This window comes from Marmota marmota, unplaced genomic scaffold (assembly GCF_001458135.2).
Source record: "Marmota marmota marmota unplaced genomic scaffold, marMar, whole genome shotgun sequence".
NCBI lineage: Eukaryota > Metazoa > Chordata > Mammalia > Rodentia > Sciuridae > Marmota > Marmota marmota.
Window position 1 is genome coordinate 2,165,662 of NW_026000153.1, and position 18,385 is coordinate 2,184,046.

Consider the following 18,385-nt stretch of genomic DNA (forward strand, 5'->3'; position numbering starts at 1 on the left):
ATATATATATATATATATTTTAGCTGTTACTGGACCTTTATTTTATTTATTTATTTATTTATAGCCGGTGCTGAGAATCGAACCCAGTGCCTCATACATGCTAAGTAAGCACTCTACCACTGAGCCACAACCCCAGCCCCTTTACAACTCCTTTTATCTCAGAAGTAGGAAAAAAAATTCTAAAGTATTCATTTGTTGAACTTTAAAAATTTGTGAACATGAATCATAATTTTTAGAAGTTTACAAGACTCATGGATAACAGAAATTACAAATAAGAATATCTATTGCAAATAATAAAATCTAACTCAAAATGTCATGGGTGAATAATGTATTAAAATTCCAGCTGGATTCTAGCATGTTAACTTTAAAAATCGAATTTGGCAACCAGGACCCTAAAGTTCACTGTCAATTTCTCTCCATCATACATTCACTGCAAATATCAGTTGAGTTAGGGAACTTAGTGCCTTGAGAGTGTTTTAATGCCCATTTAATATTTAATAGCATCTTTCATCAAAAGACTCCAAATGCCATTCAAAGGCAACTCCCTTCTGCTCTCACACCCAACAGCAAAGCAGTCCCAGTGCAGAGGAGTTGACGGTCATAAAATGAGATGCACCCGGTCTCCAGATTTCAAGGCTTATTTCTGACTAAGAGCAAGTGGACGCCATGATGCCAATTCTGATTCATCATTACCAGGTGTGGAAGATATGCTTTTCCAAGATGACCACAGCAATTATATCCCATCCCATATGTTCTTCTAACAAAACGACATTGACCCTTTTTCATAGGTAGGCGGAGTCTGTATTTTCTTCTTTGAATCTGGGTGGCCTCATGATTATAGCAGAAATAATGCTATGTGACTTCCAAGGCCATGGTGAAAAATGGCAATACAACTTTCATTGGATGCCTTCTTGTCTAAGGATGTTTTCCCTTCAACTTAGCCACCGTGATGTGAGCAACGCTAAGCTAGCCAATGTGGAGGGGATCATGAAAAGGCCCACGTGGAAGAGAACTGAATATCACCTCCTGGAGGTGTAACTGAGTGAACCTTCAAATGTTCTATCTCCCAGCCTTCTCACCATCCCAGAAACCTGCTCTTTTCACAGGGTCAGCCCAAACTGCAGATCTGAAGGCTAAATAAATTTTGTCATTGTTTTAACCTACTAAGTTGTGAAAACTGAGTATAAAAATGTAAACATTCTTATATAAAATAGTGAAAAGAGGTCATGGGGAGACCACCACTCAGAACACAAACAATTATTGCAGGAACTGCCCTGCTAGGCCAGTCTAACAAAACAGTCTGCCTTGTCTGTAAGCCTATTTTTTCTTAGCAACTAATGACAGAACTATCAACTATCACCTTAAGACTAGCTTTCCTTTAGACGAGCTTTAGATAGTCATTTCGGCTGTTCACCAATCACAGCTTTCCAGCTTCCTCAAGCACCAAAAGGACCAATGAATTTTCTTTCAAAAAATAACTTGTGTAGATTTCTCTGTGATTGAAAGCAGAGGGAGTCGGAGAACAGCAACCAATTCATTAGGTCAGGAGCGAACACTGAATGATCATAGAAATAAAAGATCTGTGTGTAGACCAGAGCTACCCAATAGAATTTAGGTGCTGTGTATACCATAGCCTCTAGGCACATGTGGCCGCTGAGCACCTGAAAGGTGGCCGGGCCAGTACAACTAAGAAACTGAATTTTAAGTTTTATTTAATTTTTAAAAAAATTTTATATGTATACATATATTTTAGTTGTTGATGGACTTTTATTTTAATTAATTAATTAATTTTATTTATTTATATGTGGTGCTGAGAATCAAACCCATGCCTCACACATGCCAGGTAAGGCAAGTGCTTTACCACTGAGCCATAACTCCAGCTTAAGTTTTATTTAATTCTAAATTATTTAAATGCACATAGCTATCATATAGGACAACACAGTTTTTAGGCAACAGCATTCTAAATTGCTTATTTCCTCCCCCTTTTCTGTTAGCATGAGATGAGAATACCTTCCAGGTGTGCTCTTCCCTCTGCCTTCTATGGCTGGGGTACAGCTGAGCCACTGCCAAGTGTGTTGGCCAAGACTTCAATGTACTGAGTCACATCCAGGCAATTTTCTTTCCCATTCATTTTACTGTCTGGATAAAATGATATATAGGGTAAAATAAGCAATGGGTTTCAACATGAGCTCAGCAGAGATTTTTTTAGTAATAAGCCAAGTTTAAACTCATAGGTACTATGAACTGTGTCTACACAGGGATAAGCTGCCCTGAAAGGCTCATATCCTCAGCTCACATAACTTCAATGGAAAACCATTTAGGAATGTTACCAAAAAAGTGCGTAGAGTTCATAGGTCATTTACAAATGGCTTATGGTGGCTGCTCAATATTAAGACAATAGCCTGTGAGATAAGGCAAAGATTATATTTTAGAACAACAACAATAAAATGTTATCAGTTGCCAATTTTCTGGGTAGATGAAAACATTTACCACTTTCTATCTTCTTAAAGTGGCAAAAGAATCTTCAGCCAGGTATCTTTTTATAGTGAAGAAGGAAAGGTGAGCAGTCTTTTAAGAGAGTCCCCAGGGAATTAACGAAGTCATAGAAAGTTCAACAAAGCTACTCAATGCTACAGTTTGGCCTGCAGCAAAGTTGTTAAGTTGGCAAAGAAATGAGAAATTCACCAAGGAAACAGCTAATTCCCAACACTGAAGTTTTCTCACAATCTGATGCCCAATTTACCAACTCAAAACTTATTTCAGCCACTGCCCAACTTAATAATTCCATCATTTGAGACAAGTGGATATCCTTAAAAGTTTCCCATTCAGAACAACATTCTCATAAACTGCTAGTAGAGTATAAATTGCAACATCTTTAGAAGATAATCTGGCAATAGAAAAGTTCTTTCAAAAATAAAGGTAATATTTGGTTTTTTTGGTGGTACTTGGAATTGAACCCCGTAGTACTCTGCCAATGACTTTCCATGTCCATACCTTTTTATTTTTTTATTTATTTGTGTGTGTGTGTTTTTTTAATGATGGTTCTTGCAAAAACATCTCAAATTTTACTCATGGTACAAAAGCAATAAATAACACATTAATACAGAAAAACACATAACTTATGTAGTTCATCCTTCAAAACCAGAACAGGTAAGTGAAAAGTCAGCACAAGTTCTTATCTTGACTATAAAAAATGAAATCATAAGTACACATTGGGAATTGAACTGTTTTTTTCTTCTTTTCAGGGGTGTGACATACTTGTTTTCTGATCAGTAATAATTTACCAAATAATGTATTAAACCCAAACTGACAGATGATCAGTAAAGCTGTCCACTGCCTCCTACTCACGCTGAGCTAGACCATTGACCACTTATCTTAGCAGTAGAGATTGTCACAGGAAGGAGAAATTGCAGAGTCCCTACCTACTTCGACAGAAAAACCCAACCAATTTACACAGAATGGTTTTAAGCAAACATACACAAACACACCTGACATGCTTCAGCCTCTTTCCAGGAACAGCATTCATTCATGGGTGCCAGTAAAACAGGTGTAACACCATGAAAAGCATTTTTACCTTCACAGAACTAACAACCAAAAAGCATGCAGCATATAATACTTTGATCTTTAGGTGGATAGAAGTTCCAAGATCATCTCCACTAAGTTTGTCTGAGTATGTGTCTATAAAAATAATTTTTAAAAAATAATGCTTGAAAGAGACTTATAGAAACGGTAGGACTGCATTAGGACCAGCAGAAGACACAGTATTACAAGGACTACATATGTTAAGACTGGAAGTTGTGGGCTGTGGTTGTGGCTTAGCAGTAGAGTGCTTGCCTAGCACATGTGAGGCACTGGGTTCCATCCTTAGCAACACATGAAAATAAATAAATAAAATAAAGGTATTGTGTCCATCTGCAACTAAAAACTTAAAAAAAGAAAAAAGGCTGAAGTTGATTTTCACATGTAGCTTTTAGGTAAAGTACATCTCTCTGAGTTGATCCCTCCAACCAACACAAGCTGTCATCAAAGGAGATAGAGGAATCTTAGGATAGGCAGCCTGCTCAAGTAATTCTGTAAATAAATACTCCCAAATAAAAACCCCATTGAGGGAAAAGGGCTGAAACTCTGACCCATGTAAAAGAGCTGAGTGCACAAAGGACTCATGTAAAGCCTTCTGGGAAAAAAAGGGGTTCATCGTGTTGGTTAGACACTTCAACGTGTCCTGGGAAAGGTTCCCCCAGGTGGAATGGCTGGCATGGGCTTGATCAGAGAGATGTGACTCAAGCACCAGAGAGGTGACTAGATAGGGAGAGAAGCACTAATGTAAGATAGCATGTCAGGAGAAATGGGTCCAGAAGGTCAGGTCATGCTGTTTCTGACTCATGAATATTTAACACAAACTAAGGGCTGCAGAACAGAGTCTGAGATGAACTCTTGCTATTGTGATTACCTGAAGTCTCTCTGAGTCTATTAGACCTAGTGACAGCCAGAATGATCCTATTCATTGCCTGGAGGTGGGACCTGGTGCTGCAGATTATCCTGGGAAACTGGCATAGAAGATGATTTGCACAATACAGTCACCACTAAGCCACTGCTTAAATCCAGTCCTAGGACTTCCTTTTCTGTAGTCCAGAAACATTTATGTAAAAGCTGGAAAAAAATCTGTAAATGTGAGTAGCCTGTGGAACACATTACTAACTGCTTAGTCTTCATAGTGTTGGAATGTAGTGAAAGCCGCCATGCTGAATCCAGGAATTGGCTCTGGTGGCTGTTCTTCAACATATTTTTACACCACAGAAATACATTCATTAAAATTGGGAATGTAAGGGCTGGGGTGTGGCTCAGTGGTAAAGCAGTTGCCTAGCATGCATGAGGCACTGGGATCAATTCCCAGCACCACATTAGGAAAAAAAAAAAAAAACTAAAAGAAAAAGATATTGTGTTCACCTACAACTAAAAAAAATATTTTAAAAAAAATGGGCATGTAGATGAGTTTATTCTCTTCTGCGTCTTTAAGCTCCTGGTAATACATGTCCATGGAATTCTCTGTAATAACTAGAACTTGTCACCAATGATAATGTTCTCTAAATACCACCAGATTCTACAGAGGACACTGCGCTACCTCCATCTGCGCCAGTGAGCGGGCCTGTGCGCCTCCTACCCTGTTGGCCACCTGGACCCAGATCCCGTCCTCTTTGAGGGCAAGGCAGCCCAAGGAGGCCTTGCTGCCCAGGCCACCCGCTGCTCAATGGCCCAGCTCAGCACCTACATGTGAGAGCCAACCTCAGGCCCCTAGCTGCGGGCCGCACCAGCCGGACCTCCTTGCCCAGCCAGGGAGCTCCTTGCTCACCACCACCACGGCCTCCCTCCCTTTTTATTTTATTTTATTTTGAGGCAGGAACTCCCCAAGTTGCTGAGGCTGGCCTTGAACTTCCTGCCTCAGCATCCAGAGTAGGTGGCATTACAGCTACACCATGCCTCGACCAAACCTTACTGACCACAGAAATCCTCCAAATCTAAATACGCAAAATGAGAAGCCATCATTAAAAACAAGCAATGCTTAACAGTGTATTGATTGGGATTAAATAAGTAGGGGGATAACCAATAGAAATCAGAGCCACTGAGTGTTAGAAGCATGAGTCCTAACAAAACAAAAATAAAGCAAGCATCAAACACCTGGAAGCATCAGATCATTCATCACGTCATCCAGTTATGTTCAGCCCACCATGCCTACCAACCTCTTGGTAATCTCTTTTCCAAACTTAAGAACACATAATTTTATGATAAAGAATGATTTTCAGAAGATTGGCAATTTCTTTTCCTTTCTTTAAGGTCCAGTAAAATAAAATTGAATGCTTGACTTTTAGAACTAGGCTTTGTTTGAACTCAGTTATATGCCATTATTTCTGCCCACTGCTTACCCACCCTCTCTCATAATCTTTCTCACTATGCACACAGAGACATGGCTGAAATAAAGGTTGATGCTGGTTATTTTCTGGTGGGGATTTTGGGATAATATTTTACTTTCTCCTTTGAACTTTTTTCTTTTGCTTGATTTTTCAAAATGAGGAAGACATACCGCTGAAATTAAAACAAAATATTAATTACTTTTCTGGTTTGTTTTTTTTCTTCTTAAAATATTCACCTGATCTTCCAGTACTCACCAACCTCAGATTCTGACTCAAATACCCCATCAGTCCTCCTTGTTCTGAGTCTCTTTTCTCTGGTTGTGTCACAGTTGTTGGAAAAACATTACAGGCCCCTTTCCAAAATAAGAAAATCTGTTTAATACCACACCTGCGCACAGTTACCACCTGCTTAATACAGAAACCTCCCAGGAACATAGACAAGAAAAACAAAGGTATTTGGCTTTTTAAACTAGAGGTGTAAATGGAAACTACCCACACTGGGAATCCCATCCCTGCGGCTGTTACACCACAGTGGTGACATTCACCACCACACAGACTGGATGGACTGGAAGTCAGATGCCTTCAAGCAACCCCCACACCCACACCCACACATTCACACTTCCCCCCACACACACATACACACACACACTCACACACACACACATATATCTTTCTTTTTAAAGAAAATTAAATAACTCCTATTAGATGACCTGGAAGAAGAAAGGGAAAGTGTTGGGTAGAGGGAGGGAAGAGGGAAGAATCTTTAGTAACAAGGAGTGGCTAGGGCCTGCATCTGCCACTGAACATAGTAGAACTCCAACAATGCATTCCAGTCATAGCAAGCTTATCTGCCACGCAGAAAAAGATGTTAGTTGTCCACATTTTGTTCATTCCACAGCAGAAGTCAGGGGTCTTACTTCTCATAGGTCCTATTCTATCCTCTTCCTGTCCTCTCTCTCAAGGCGTATCAGAACAAAAGTTGCAGAAATTGAAATTATGAGTGCTTTAGATCAACATCATCACATACCACAGAGACTGATCTATACAAGTAACAGGTTAAAAACAATAACAAATATTTACATATTAGAGTATTTTATAAGTAATATACATATACAGAATTTTATCACTTTAATTGTAGCTCCTGGTTTAAGTTCTTACTTCTGTGACAGTTCCTAGTAAGACAACAGTCAGCTTCCATGTTATGGAACAGCAGATATGATCCTTTCTAGAAATGGCAATTCAAAAAGACAAAGAAAATCAGACTTCAAGTCTGAAAAATGAAGGTGTTACCCTGGGTCACAATTATTTAAAATGTAGCCCGCTAAAGACCAGTTTCTCAAGGATCTCTCTGCAGTGGGAGTGAGACCCCCCATAGACCAGTCATCTTTGGGGGTTGCTGCTCCTACATTCTCTCTTGGCACACTAAAAGCTCTCAGAAATCCTGCAGTTAAACAGTAATAACAACCACCACAAAACACAAACATGTTATCTTTTTCAAACTCATTCCAAAGCTATCTGACAATGGAATCCATTGTTTGAAGCAACTCCTACCCATCTACCAACATTCCTTCAGCCTGATGATCCGCTTTCAAACTCAGTTATCCCATGAGTCCACGAAAGGATTTGAACTCTTAATTTAGAGGGTGGTTTATCCACGATACACAGAACAACTCAACAAGCACAGGCACCATTCCTTGGTTGTAAATTAGGCTCACATCAGCCAGTAATAACACATGGATATTCTGTTTGCTGTTTCATGATTTAAGTTCTCACTTCTGGGATAGTTCCTAGTAAGACAACAGTCAGCTTCCATGTTATGGATCAGCAGATATGATCCTTCCTAGAAATGTCAGTTCAAAAAGATAAAGAAATCAGACTTCAAGTCTAGAAAATGAAGGTGTTACTCTGGGTCACAATTCTTTAAAATGTACCCTGCTAAATACCAGTTCTAAATACTAGATGTGGGAGATCTCGAGAGTCATGAGAAACCATGACCATAAACAACATTCATTGAGACTAGACCACACTTCTCTATTTGACTCCATCCTTCCTAAAAGACCCTCCTCAGTCCCTCATTATCACATATCCTCACCTCTACCCAACTTCTCTACTCCACTTGTCTTCTAAGGTTTACTATCTAGACTCAATTCCTTCAGTATCTGTCTGACACTACCCATCTGGATCAGATCTTTCTCTCCATCATTTATAAGAAAGATGCACCCCTCAAGAAAGTTAAAACTCCAAGCTTACTGAATAAACTTCATAGAAAAATCTTGTGGCAAATATTAATGAGATCTGTGGTTAAATATTCATTCAACTTACTTAGAAACATATATACAAGCAATTAGCATTATATTTCTCCAAGCAAACAAGAAAACAGGATCATTAGTATCCACTAAACCTATGTTCATTGAGCACTTACTATATTGGTTAGGTAAAGTTCTAGACACTGGAGACATTTAGTGCACTAAATTTGAAACACTACACTACAAATAATATCACAGAAGAGACTAGAAAATTCAATAATACCATCTGATGGCTCTGGAGAAAATGGTTTCTACATGGAAAAAAAAAAGTCTGACTTTAAGGAAGAATTCAGAACCATATTAAAGGGACAAGGAAAGCCTTTTCCAGCTGCTCTTAAGTTACATGATTTAGTTCCCAGGATTATCTTTTGATGAGGGTCTTAAGCTTCATTTTATAGTTAAGAAACCAAGACAGAGCTACTAGTCAAACTTTTAAAACATGTTTGATTCCATCTAAATCCAAACCATTTACACAAGAATAGTAAGGCCAGACCTGAAACTGAATTCTGGCCATTTTGAAATAACATTTCACATATGATTGATGAGAACCAAGAAAAGATTCCTCAAAGCATGTGAGGGTGATGGGTGGAAATCAATGTCATACAAAAAAATTAAAAAATAGGAAGACTCGAACTTATTTCAAAAGTTGCTACAAAGCTATAGGAATCAATCTTATATGTCTTCATGGCAGTCTGTACAGACAGACAGGCCAGCAGCATAAAACAGGGAAACTCTTATTTTCTTAGACAATCACTTTTGTTTATAAAGAAAAAAGGTTTATCAGGCACATGTCTCAGGAAATGCAAGAGTGAGGGGCCACATCTGGCAGTGGCTTCTTGATGACCCAGGGCCACGGGCAAGAGACAGGGACTGTGTGTGTATCTATGGTTGGTTCATTTTTCAAAAAAGCACCACGACAATCCAGTTGGGGAGGGAACAGCCTTTCCAACAAATGGTACTGGGGTAATTTGATATCTATATGCAGAACAATGAAGTTAGATGAAATTGAAGTTTTATATTACCCCACATAAAAATTAATTCAAAATGCACCACAGACTTAAATGTAAGAACTACAAACTACAAAACTCTTAGAAGAAAACATAGGAGTAACTCCCTCTGGCCTTAGGTTAGGTCACACTTTCTTAGGTATGACACCTAAAACCACAAGCAATAAGGGGGTGGGGGGAGATAAACTGGATTTCATCCAAATTAAAAACTTTTATGATTCAAAGGATAACATTAAGAAAATGAACCCAGAGTGTGGGAGAAAATATTTGCAGATCATATGTTTAACAAGGGTCTACTATGCAGATTTTGTAAAGAACTCTTACACTCAAAATTTAAAAAAAAATTTTTTTTGAGGTGCTACATATTGAACTCAGAGTTTTGTGCATACTAGGCAATTGTTTTACCACTGAGCTACATTCCCAACCTCAGAACAACCCAATTTTAAAAACTGGAAAATAACTACATAGATATTTCTTCCAAGAAGATACAAAAATGACTGATAAACACATGGAAAAGTGCTTAGCAGTATCAACATTAACGAAATGCAAAACAAAACCACAACGAGATACTGCTTTATATCCTCTGGAGTGACTATAATTAAAAAATATTAATAGTGAATAGAAGTGACAAATACTGTGAAGGTTATGAAGAAATTGGAAACTTCATACATTTGGTAGGAATGTATATTTTGGAAAATGGCCTGGCAATTCCTCAAAACGTTAAGTTGGGAGTTACCGTATGACCCAGCAATTCTGCTCCCAGATATAATCACAAACATATGAAAACATAGGTCCTCAAAACATCTTGGACAACTGCATAATTCATAATGACCAAAAAGTAGAAAATCTAAATGTCTGTCAATGAGTGAATGAATAAATAAGAGGTAGAATATCAGTACAATGGAATATTACTCATCCATAAAAAGAATTCAATACTAAGTCATGCTATAATATAAACCTAGAAAGTTTATCCTAAATGGAGGTATCCAGAGAGAAAGACCATATATTTTACTATCCAATTTATATAAAATGTTTAAAGTAAGAAAATATGTGGTGATAGAAAGTAGATTAGCATTTGCCAAGGGCTGGAGGCAGGAGAAATGGTTGCATAATTTTGTGAGTATACTGAAAAAAAAAAAACTGACATACTGAAAGAGTAAGGTTTATAATATGTGAAATAGATCTCAATTTTTAAAATCCCTTGAAAACTCCAACAGGAAAGTTTTGGAAACCCCAGGAAGACTCCTTTAAAATAGTATGCACAATTGAAAACCAGTGAGGAACATGATATCAACATGAGAGCCTACAATTTCAGATCAGTCCACACAAAACAGCTTCTACATCTATATCATGTAGTGAACTCATGGAAAGAAAAGAATGAAATAGCAAAAGTCAAAGGTCAAAGTCAACTTGTACACATGGAAACACCCATGCAAATTAGGAGACTTATCAACCCTGGCTGCTACATTAGTCATCATGGGATTCAAATACATCTTCATCTGAAAGGTCATTGAAGTCATATCCAGAAACAAAACCTGGTCTCAAAGGTTTTCTTTTATTTTGAAGAAATAGAAGCAGCTATCTCTGAAGAAGCTTAGGTCTCTGAAGGTCTATTTACATGCAACCAGGGACCCAGCTGAAACCCTTACAGAATGACTAACAGTAAAATCTGAATGTGATGTGAAAATGACCTTCACACTCTAAAACAATTGATCTTCAATCTGTATATTTGCTTTACATTTAGCCTGCAGATGCATTAGGCCTGCATTACAAAAAAGAAAGTTACAACTCTACTTCTCAGAAATACCACATGTAGTTTAAAATAGATACACGGAATGCAGACATATTCACACAAATCAACCCACCAATAGTCAAAAGCACACAATACAAACTAATGAAAAGCCTGAATTGCACTGTCTGCAGTCAAAAGCACAAGATAAAAAGAGCAAGCAGAGACAATGCCAACCTTTGAGAAGTTGTGCTCCAAAAGGTAATTGTAAATCACCAGTCTAAAACTATGCAACCACCCTGCCCCCCCCGCCCCACCCCCGTAGAAATTGGTTAGCTTGTGGTCATGCACCCAGGCCAGCCCAGAAAAGCCTGTGCAATGTACTCAAAGCACAGTGCTAATGTACTTCTTTTAGGGGAAAATGTCGTTTGAGTTCAATTCCAGAATGTAGCTCAGTAGTAGTAGCACCCTGGCTGTCGCATCAGTAAGTGAAAAGAGTGCACCCTCTCTGTCCCACCTTTCCCAATGTAACCTAAGCTCGTGGACAAACACAGGGCATGGTGCCTGTTGGAAATCCGACCCCTTCCCACTCAGACCTACAACTCCTTCATAAGGGTCCTTGAAGCCTGGGAGGGCTGGTAGTTTTTTACCACTCTCCCTGAACTCTAATTTCTGCCTATTTGGAAATGAAAGCAAATAAGAGAGCTCTTATTATGGGATTTTTCCAAAACTTTTTGTTGAAGTGCAACTTTCACAGAAAGCATCAAAGTGCTGGATTTTTTTTTTCAAAAATACATTGCATAGAGAAGACACATGAAAAGTAGATTAGGAAGGATAAGTAACTTCCAGCAACTCCCCAGTATCTCCTTGGCCAATCCAGGCACTGTGTTTTGCCACCCAGCAAAGAGGCTGACACGCAGCGGCCGCCTGAAAACTACTTGTGCAACCTCTATACGTTTTACATCTTTAGTATTGTGGATGATATTTATCTTTTTCGATTATTATGGGGTAATTTACATACACTGTGGTGGAGATTTACAGGATCAGCCTTGCCTCAGAAAAGATAACCATGTAGGCAAGAAATAGAAAAGAGGTAAAAGAGATAATAATGACTATACACAAACACTCCACTGTCTGCACTAGGTTGTGGAAAGTCCCAACGGGGGCAGTGAGGTGGACTGGGGAGAACCCAAACTTTGGTGCTAAAGGCAGGCTTGCCCTTGCCAGCAGTGTGACCTCATGCTTACTTGCCTCTTTGTGCCCTGATGTCCTTAACCAGGGATCGTCCCCTCACCAGGGTACTCCATGGCTGCATAATAAAATTATTATAAATAACTATTATTATAAATAAAATTATTATTTCCAAATTATTCCTAATTTGGAAATCTAAAAAGGAAAGTTTGGTTCCACAAACATGTATCTTTTATCAAATAATTGAGATATAAAAATGCACCCCAAGATTCATCATCCCAGCAGGCCCCAAGTGAAAGCTGGGAAGTAGCTCCACCTGAGCCCTCCTCCCCCCAGCTCCCCGTCCCCTCCTGGTCTCCTCTGACTTCACTGAACGCCAGCTCTGCCCTTGCCTCCAGGCTTACATCATTCCAGCCTGTCCCGTGCTCCTGACTCACAGCCTCCCTGCCAAGCCTAATATTTGTGTAACTCCCGGTGTTCGGCTGCAGGTTTTCAGGTGGAGGATCTCAGTCCAATCCTGTCTCCTCCACCACATCCTTTGGGTGAAAATGATGGCTCTTCCTTCTCTAAAAGAACTACAGGGCTAATGTGAAATCCAAAACCAGCTTATTACCTTACTGTCAAGGCAGGGGCTACAGGGGGGAGTAGTCTGACTTATTTACAGTTTTACCTATAAATAAGGAAAAACAAACATTAGAGATACTCTGCAGATTACCCACACACCCACAGTAACAGAGCTAGGCACCATTAAGCACACCCTCCTCTTTAGCAAGAGCAAACCTAATTATCTGGGAGCCTTTCCATCAACTGTGGGCGATGATCACCAGGTGCTCACGGGAACACAGGACATGCCAGCTGAGGGCTCCCTGCGTGGCAAGCCAGCCAACTGGGGCCCAGAAAAGCCTCTTCTCCCCCCAGCACCTGAGCCCACACTGTATCTACCACCCTCAGGATGACAACTTCCCCCCACCCCCACCAAAGGGCAGCTCCTGCGCTGACCTAGCTGAGCCAACCAGATCCTCTTTCTCAGAGTCTAGAAGCTGGACATGGGAACCTGGGCAGACTCTGAAGACAAGCAGAACTACAGGGACAGCTATTTCTACCCACGTGCAGGGAAAGCAGATAGAAGAATGCGATGGTGGGAGGGGAAACAGAAGGAGGAGGAAAGAGAGAGAGAGCGGAGAGAGACAGAGAAAGGGAGAGGGAGAGAGGGAGGGAGCAGACAGACAAGAGATCCAGAGAAATGCGGAGTGAGACACAGACTACACACACAGGCAGTGAGACAGAGGCAGAGGCAGACAAAGCAACAAAGAGGGTGGGGCTGGTGAGAGAAGAGACAGCCTGCTGGGCTTTCTCTCTAACAGATTTGAGTCCCCCTCTCCACCAAGACACAGGTGCTTGCTTTCTGCTGCCTGCCTGGAGCTCCAGAGCTGCACCCTGCATACTCCAATAAAACCCTCTCTTCCCTGATCCTATTTCTGACACTATTTTTCACTTACAAAATGAAGAAAAATAATTTTAAATATCAACACCCAGTGAGGAAAAGGATCACCAATGTTGACACACATTGTGGAGTACAGTATACATGGGTAAAAATATTTGGTAAATCTATTTAGCCACTTGTGTATAAATTTTATAAAATGTTCTTACTTTTTTTACTCAATATTTCTAATAGGGGAAAGAAGTGTATATGCAACCTCATTGTCCCACAACAGAAGAAAAGTTAAGCACTAAGAAAGATCAGAATACATTATTTTATACAGTGAATAATATTTCCTACAAATATTTATGGTTAAGAATGCTGCAGTCCTACATGGGCATTTAAAAGGAAAAACAATTTTTTAGTGTAACTTAAAATGTACACTTGTGTCAGCTCTACCCAAAGCAAGTAAAGCTAGAGACATAAAGGAAGGGTTCTTGTGTGGGAGTGCCTAATAATAATGATCACAAAGGACTCTAGAGTTACAAGTTTGTCCTGAGTTAATTTGAGCCTGATCTCCTAAACCTACAAATCTTCCTTGATAAATTCAATCTGTTTTTCCACTGATATGATTATGAGTTACTGTCTTCATGGATTTCAGAGACTGGCTGGAATACTAATTGCTTTTGTGCTAACTGTTCACAAAAAAAGTAATGCTTTGTCTTGTTTATTGTTGGCTTAGCATGATCCCTGCCCTATGTTTGCCTTGTCCAGTCACCTGCTATCTGCCACTGTGGACCCCTGGACTGCTCTGACGCTGAATACTGTCCACGCCCCACCACAGAAATGGAATGTAGAAATGAAGTGGAGAAATGTAACAGTGATCAATTGTATGCTTTGAATATAGCCCTTGCTGCTCTGCCACTGCCACACATTTTTAAAATGGACACATTTCTTTCTCTTCCCCTCTCCCTACTCCACCTTAATCTCTCCTCCTACATAATCTCAGGGGAAACAGGATTACCTTTCTTCCCCATTTTAGGCAGATTCACCTGTCCCGGTACACACCCATCATAGGAATAAAGTAATCCAGACTTTGGGGATGGTGCCAAAAGATCTCAAAAATGACTGTCTCCCAAATTAACAAGTGAATGACAACTCCAACAGAGAACACATGGAATGTAGCCTTTGAGTCACCTCTTTCAAAGCTCCCTGTTCCTGCTGATGGGCAGAATCACAGACTCTGGGATATGAGTCCCCTGTGTTTCTCCTTTGCAAGCAAAGCACTAAACCTTCTTTTTCCTTTTTCTCAAAAAGAAAAAGAAAAGAATGCTAAATATAAACGTACACAATGACATAAAAACACACGTTGAAAATAAAGATCACAAGGAAATATTCAAAGAGATGGCAGGAGATTACATGTGGCTTTTAAATTTTTCTGTATTGTCGACTTGTATAATGAGAATATAACTCAAGATGATATATATAATTACTTAAAAATAAAATGAAGGTGAAAAAAGGCAGTGAGAATCTATCCTTATATATATATATTTTTTTATTTTTGGTGCTGGGGATGAAACCTAGGCCTTGCATATGCTAAGTTGGTGTTCCACCACTGAGCTATCCCTACCCCCAGCCCACTATATATTTTTGTACTTGTTTTCCTTTAGTTATGACTTTCATAGTACTATGGTATCTAGCACAGAGTCCTACATAGAATTACTAACTAACTCCATGAACCACAACCATCCAGTTAAGCTTTTTCCCAATATTGCCATGGTGACATTTATTTAGTAAATACTTCCTCACTGCCTGCCCAGTTTGTAGGACAATTTTACTCTGATGGGCAACATTTTACTTTTTGAGGCAGCCAATTCTATTTTTAAATGTTTTAGTAACATCAATTACCTCCAACTTAATCAGCCATCCTGAGGCCCAAATGAGCAGCTCAGCAATCTGACTGTAGTAGGAAGGCCATGTGATACCTGGCAGGTCCCTTTTCTTCCAAGACATTTAGACCTACAGCTGTTCATGGTTTTGCCCAGGAATGGCTTTAGCCTGGCTAGGGTGCCTGTTTGTTCTTCCTCCTGATAGAAGTGCCCTGTTTTTCATTTGTGAGTTTTTTTTTTAATTCCTTTGTAGTTGTAGATGGACAGAATGCCTTTATTGTTTATTTTTATGTGGCGCTAAGGATTGAACCCAGGGCCTCACACATACTAGGCAATCGCTCTGCTACTGAGGTTATAGCCCCAGCCCTCCATTTGTGTCTTAGTAGCTTTTTCGCTGCTGTGTGGCCTAAGAACCCAACCAGCACAACAGTAGCAGCAGAAAAGTTTATTTGAGGACTCATGATTTCAGAAGTCTTAGTCCACAGAAGGCAGGCTCCATTCCTCAGGGCTCGAGGTGAGGCAGAACATCATGGTGGAAGAGTGTGGTGGAGGGAAGCAGCTCACATGGGGATCAGATGACACAGAGAGAAAAACTCCACTGGCCAGATACAAATATATACCCCCAGGCTACACTCCAATTCCCACCTCCTGCAGCCATGTCCTACCACTTCAGTTACCACTCAGTTTATCTCTATCAGGGAATTAATTCACTAATTGGGTTAAGATTTTAACAACCCAATCATTTATCCTCTGAAATTTCTTGCATTGTCTTACACATGAGCTTTTGGGGTACACCACATCTAAATCATGACAATTTGTGTTTGTGTGTACATGTACTAAGGAGAGCCATGCTCTCCGGCCTAGCACACATCAAGGTGGTCCCTTGAAGCACAGTGGTTCCTTACTTCATCTAAGTCTTCTGATCTTTCCAATTTAAGGGCACAGTATAACTCTACACATAATTAACATTCAAAAAACATTATCGAAGTTTACTGAATGGCATGACCAAAGATGTAGGTGTTATGTGAGCACAGGGTTGAACCAAAAGGAGCCAAAAGCTGAGACAGAAATATCCCTGGTACATTCTTCACTACCTACAGCCATGTAACAGCTCCCCTCTGTCAGCCCTTCCAACATGCATTGAGCATCTGGGCTGACCCAGGCAGGCTTATCTGACTTTGTCCTCCAAGACTTAGAACACTGTGGATGGTGCCTATGTGGAGTAATATGTGGCTGGAGAGCTTTTCAAGAATAGAAGAAACATCGCAAAGACTTTCAGACCTGATGTGGTATCCCCATCTTTCCTTCCTGACCCTCACATTTAATAACAAAATCCACCTTCCTTCTAAGTGGCCAGTGGGCAAGTCTGCTGGGGGCAAATGGCACAAATATTTCACTGAGTTCTACAAAGATGGTTTTTCTCCCAAGGTAAACTAAGGAGGACAGCCCTCCTGCAAGAACGATCTTCCAGCTTCTCAGGGCAGAAAATGCAGATCCTATTCAGATGAGAGCATTTCACTGCTGTTTGTAGCACACAGAATCACAGGGTGTGGAAGTGAGTTCTGCTAGTGGCAGGTTTGGGCAGGCTTTCCCCTTCACACTTTCATGAGCTGGCTGATGTAACATGTACAACTCATAGCCATTGTTTAATGCATATTTGTGACCTGCAAAAAGGATGCCTAGAATAGCTGTCATGGTTTCCATGGATGACTTTGAAGGCAGGATGCATACCTGAAGTTAGAAAGATAGAGCTTATTCTGTTTCATTGAAACAATCCTTCAACATGGATTGCCAGCACTGATAGCATGAAAGATTGCCAGCCTCATTCTGCAGTGTGATGCAGATGCAGGCTCGGGTGGTATGAGGTGGGCACCAGGGCAGGCTGGGTACATGAAGGTGCTGGGAGTTGAGTGTTTCTTCATGTCTAGAACAACTCCTCCAAGGTGTCCAGAATTAAGGAAGATCACAGTGAGTATTTGCATCTATGGAAGTAGTGCTGACAAGCTGGATGCTATTTCATAAAATGTTTCCCAGTTTTCAGTTTAAACCTATCAGGTCATGTTATGGCAGTGCTTGAATTTTTTAATAGATGTTCATCACATACAAATTGCAGGTGATCTGACTGCAGAATAGCACCATGTATGGACATTAAAAAAAAAAAATACATGCTCAGGTCCTCTTCCTGAGGATTTTAGTTCAACAGTCCTGGGATCTAGGTATAAACATTTCAAAAAGTTTTCCAGATGATTAGAAGGTATGGTTACCAGACATAGTGGCACATGGCTCCCAGTTACTCAGGAGGCTGAGGTAGGATGATTGTTTTGAGGATAGCCTGGGTGATACAGCAAGATCCTGTCTCAAAATTTAAAATAAACTGGGCTTGGGGTATAGTTCAGTGGTAGAGTGTCCCAGGGTTCAATCCCCAGTACCACACACACAGGGGAGAGGAGGAGAGTTGGGGAATGATTAGAGATTAAATAGCATGACTACCAACTTACAAGAAGTCTCAGGTCCTCTGGGGTAAATACAAGCCTCAAATACCATGCCTACAAATCTTACCTTTTACCTTCCAACTACACCTGCAGTTCCCCACAGCCTATGTAAGGGTCTTTGAAACAGCCATTGCCACTTTCATTATAGACACAGCAGAGAAGCCACCACACAGCAGAGAAGCCACCACACAAGAGGGAGGCCACCTACCCACCCCTTCCTAGCATTCCCAGGCAAGAGCCCACCAGGCTGCCCTTACACAGACTTAATCCTAGCAATTCGATTTATTATAATAAAGATACTTGCTTGCATGTCTGTCTTTTCACTGAATTGTAAGCCCCTGGAGGACAGACACTGTTCTTTTTCATTTCTATATTCTGCTGCCTAGCAAAATATCTGTCGTGTGATTTGATAGGTACTCAATAAATTATTGATACATGAATA

General features: G+C 40.2%; 1 protein-coding gene across 9 annotated transcripts in view; it reads right to left on the reverse strand.

Moving 5' to 3' along the window:
* The window catches only part of Osbpl3 (oxysterol binding protein like 3), a 188,274-nt gene that overhangs the window by 114,367 nt on the left and 55,522 nt on the right, over window positions 1–18,385 (reverse strand). For 3 of the 9 annotated variants that reach the window (XM_048786354.1, XM_048786352.1, XM_048786355.1), the window contains exon 2: window positions 2,011–2,139. The exons of the other annotated variants lie outside the window; for them this stretch is intronic. The gene's annotated coding sequence lies outside the window, so the exon portion shown is untranslated. The remainder of the gene's footprint in view (window positions 1–2,010; window positions 2,140–18,385) is intronic. 9 annotated transcript variants of the gene reach the window in all.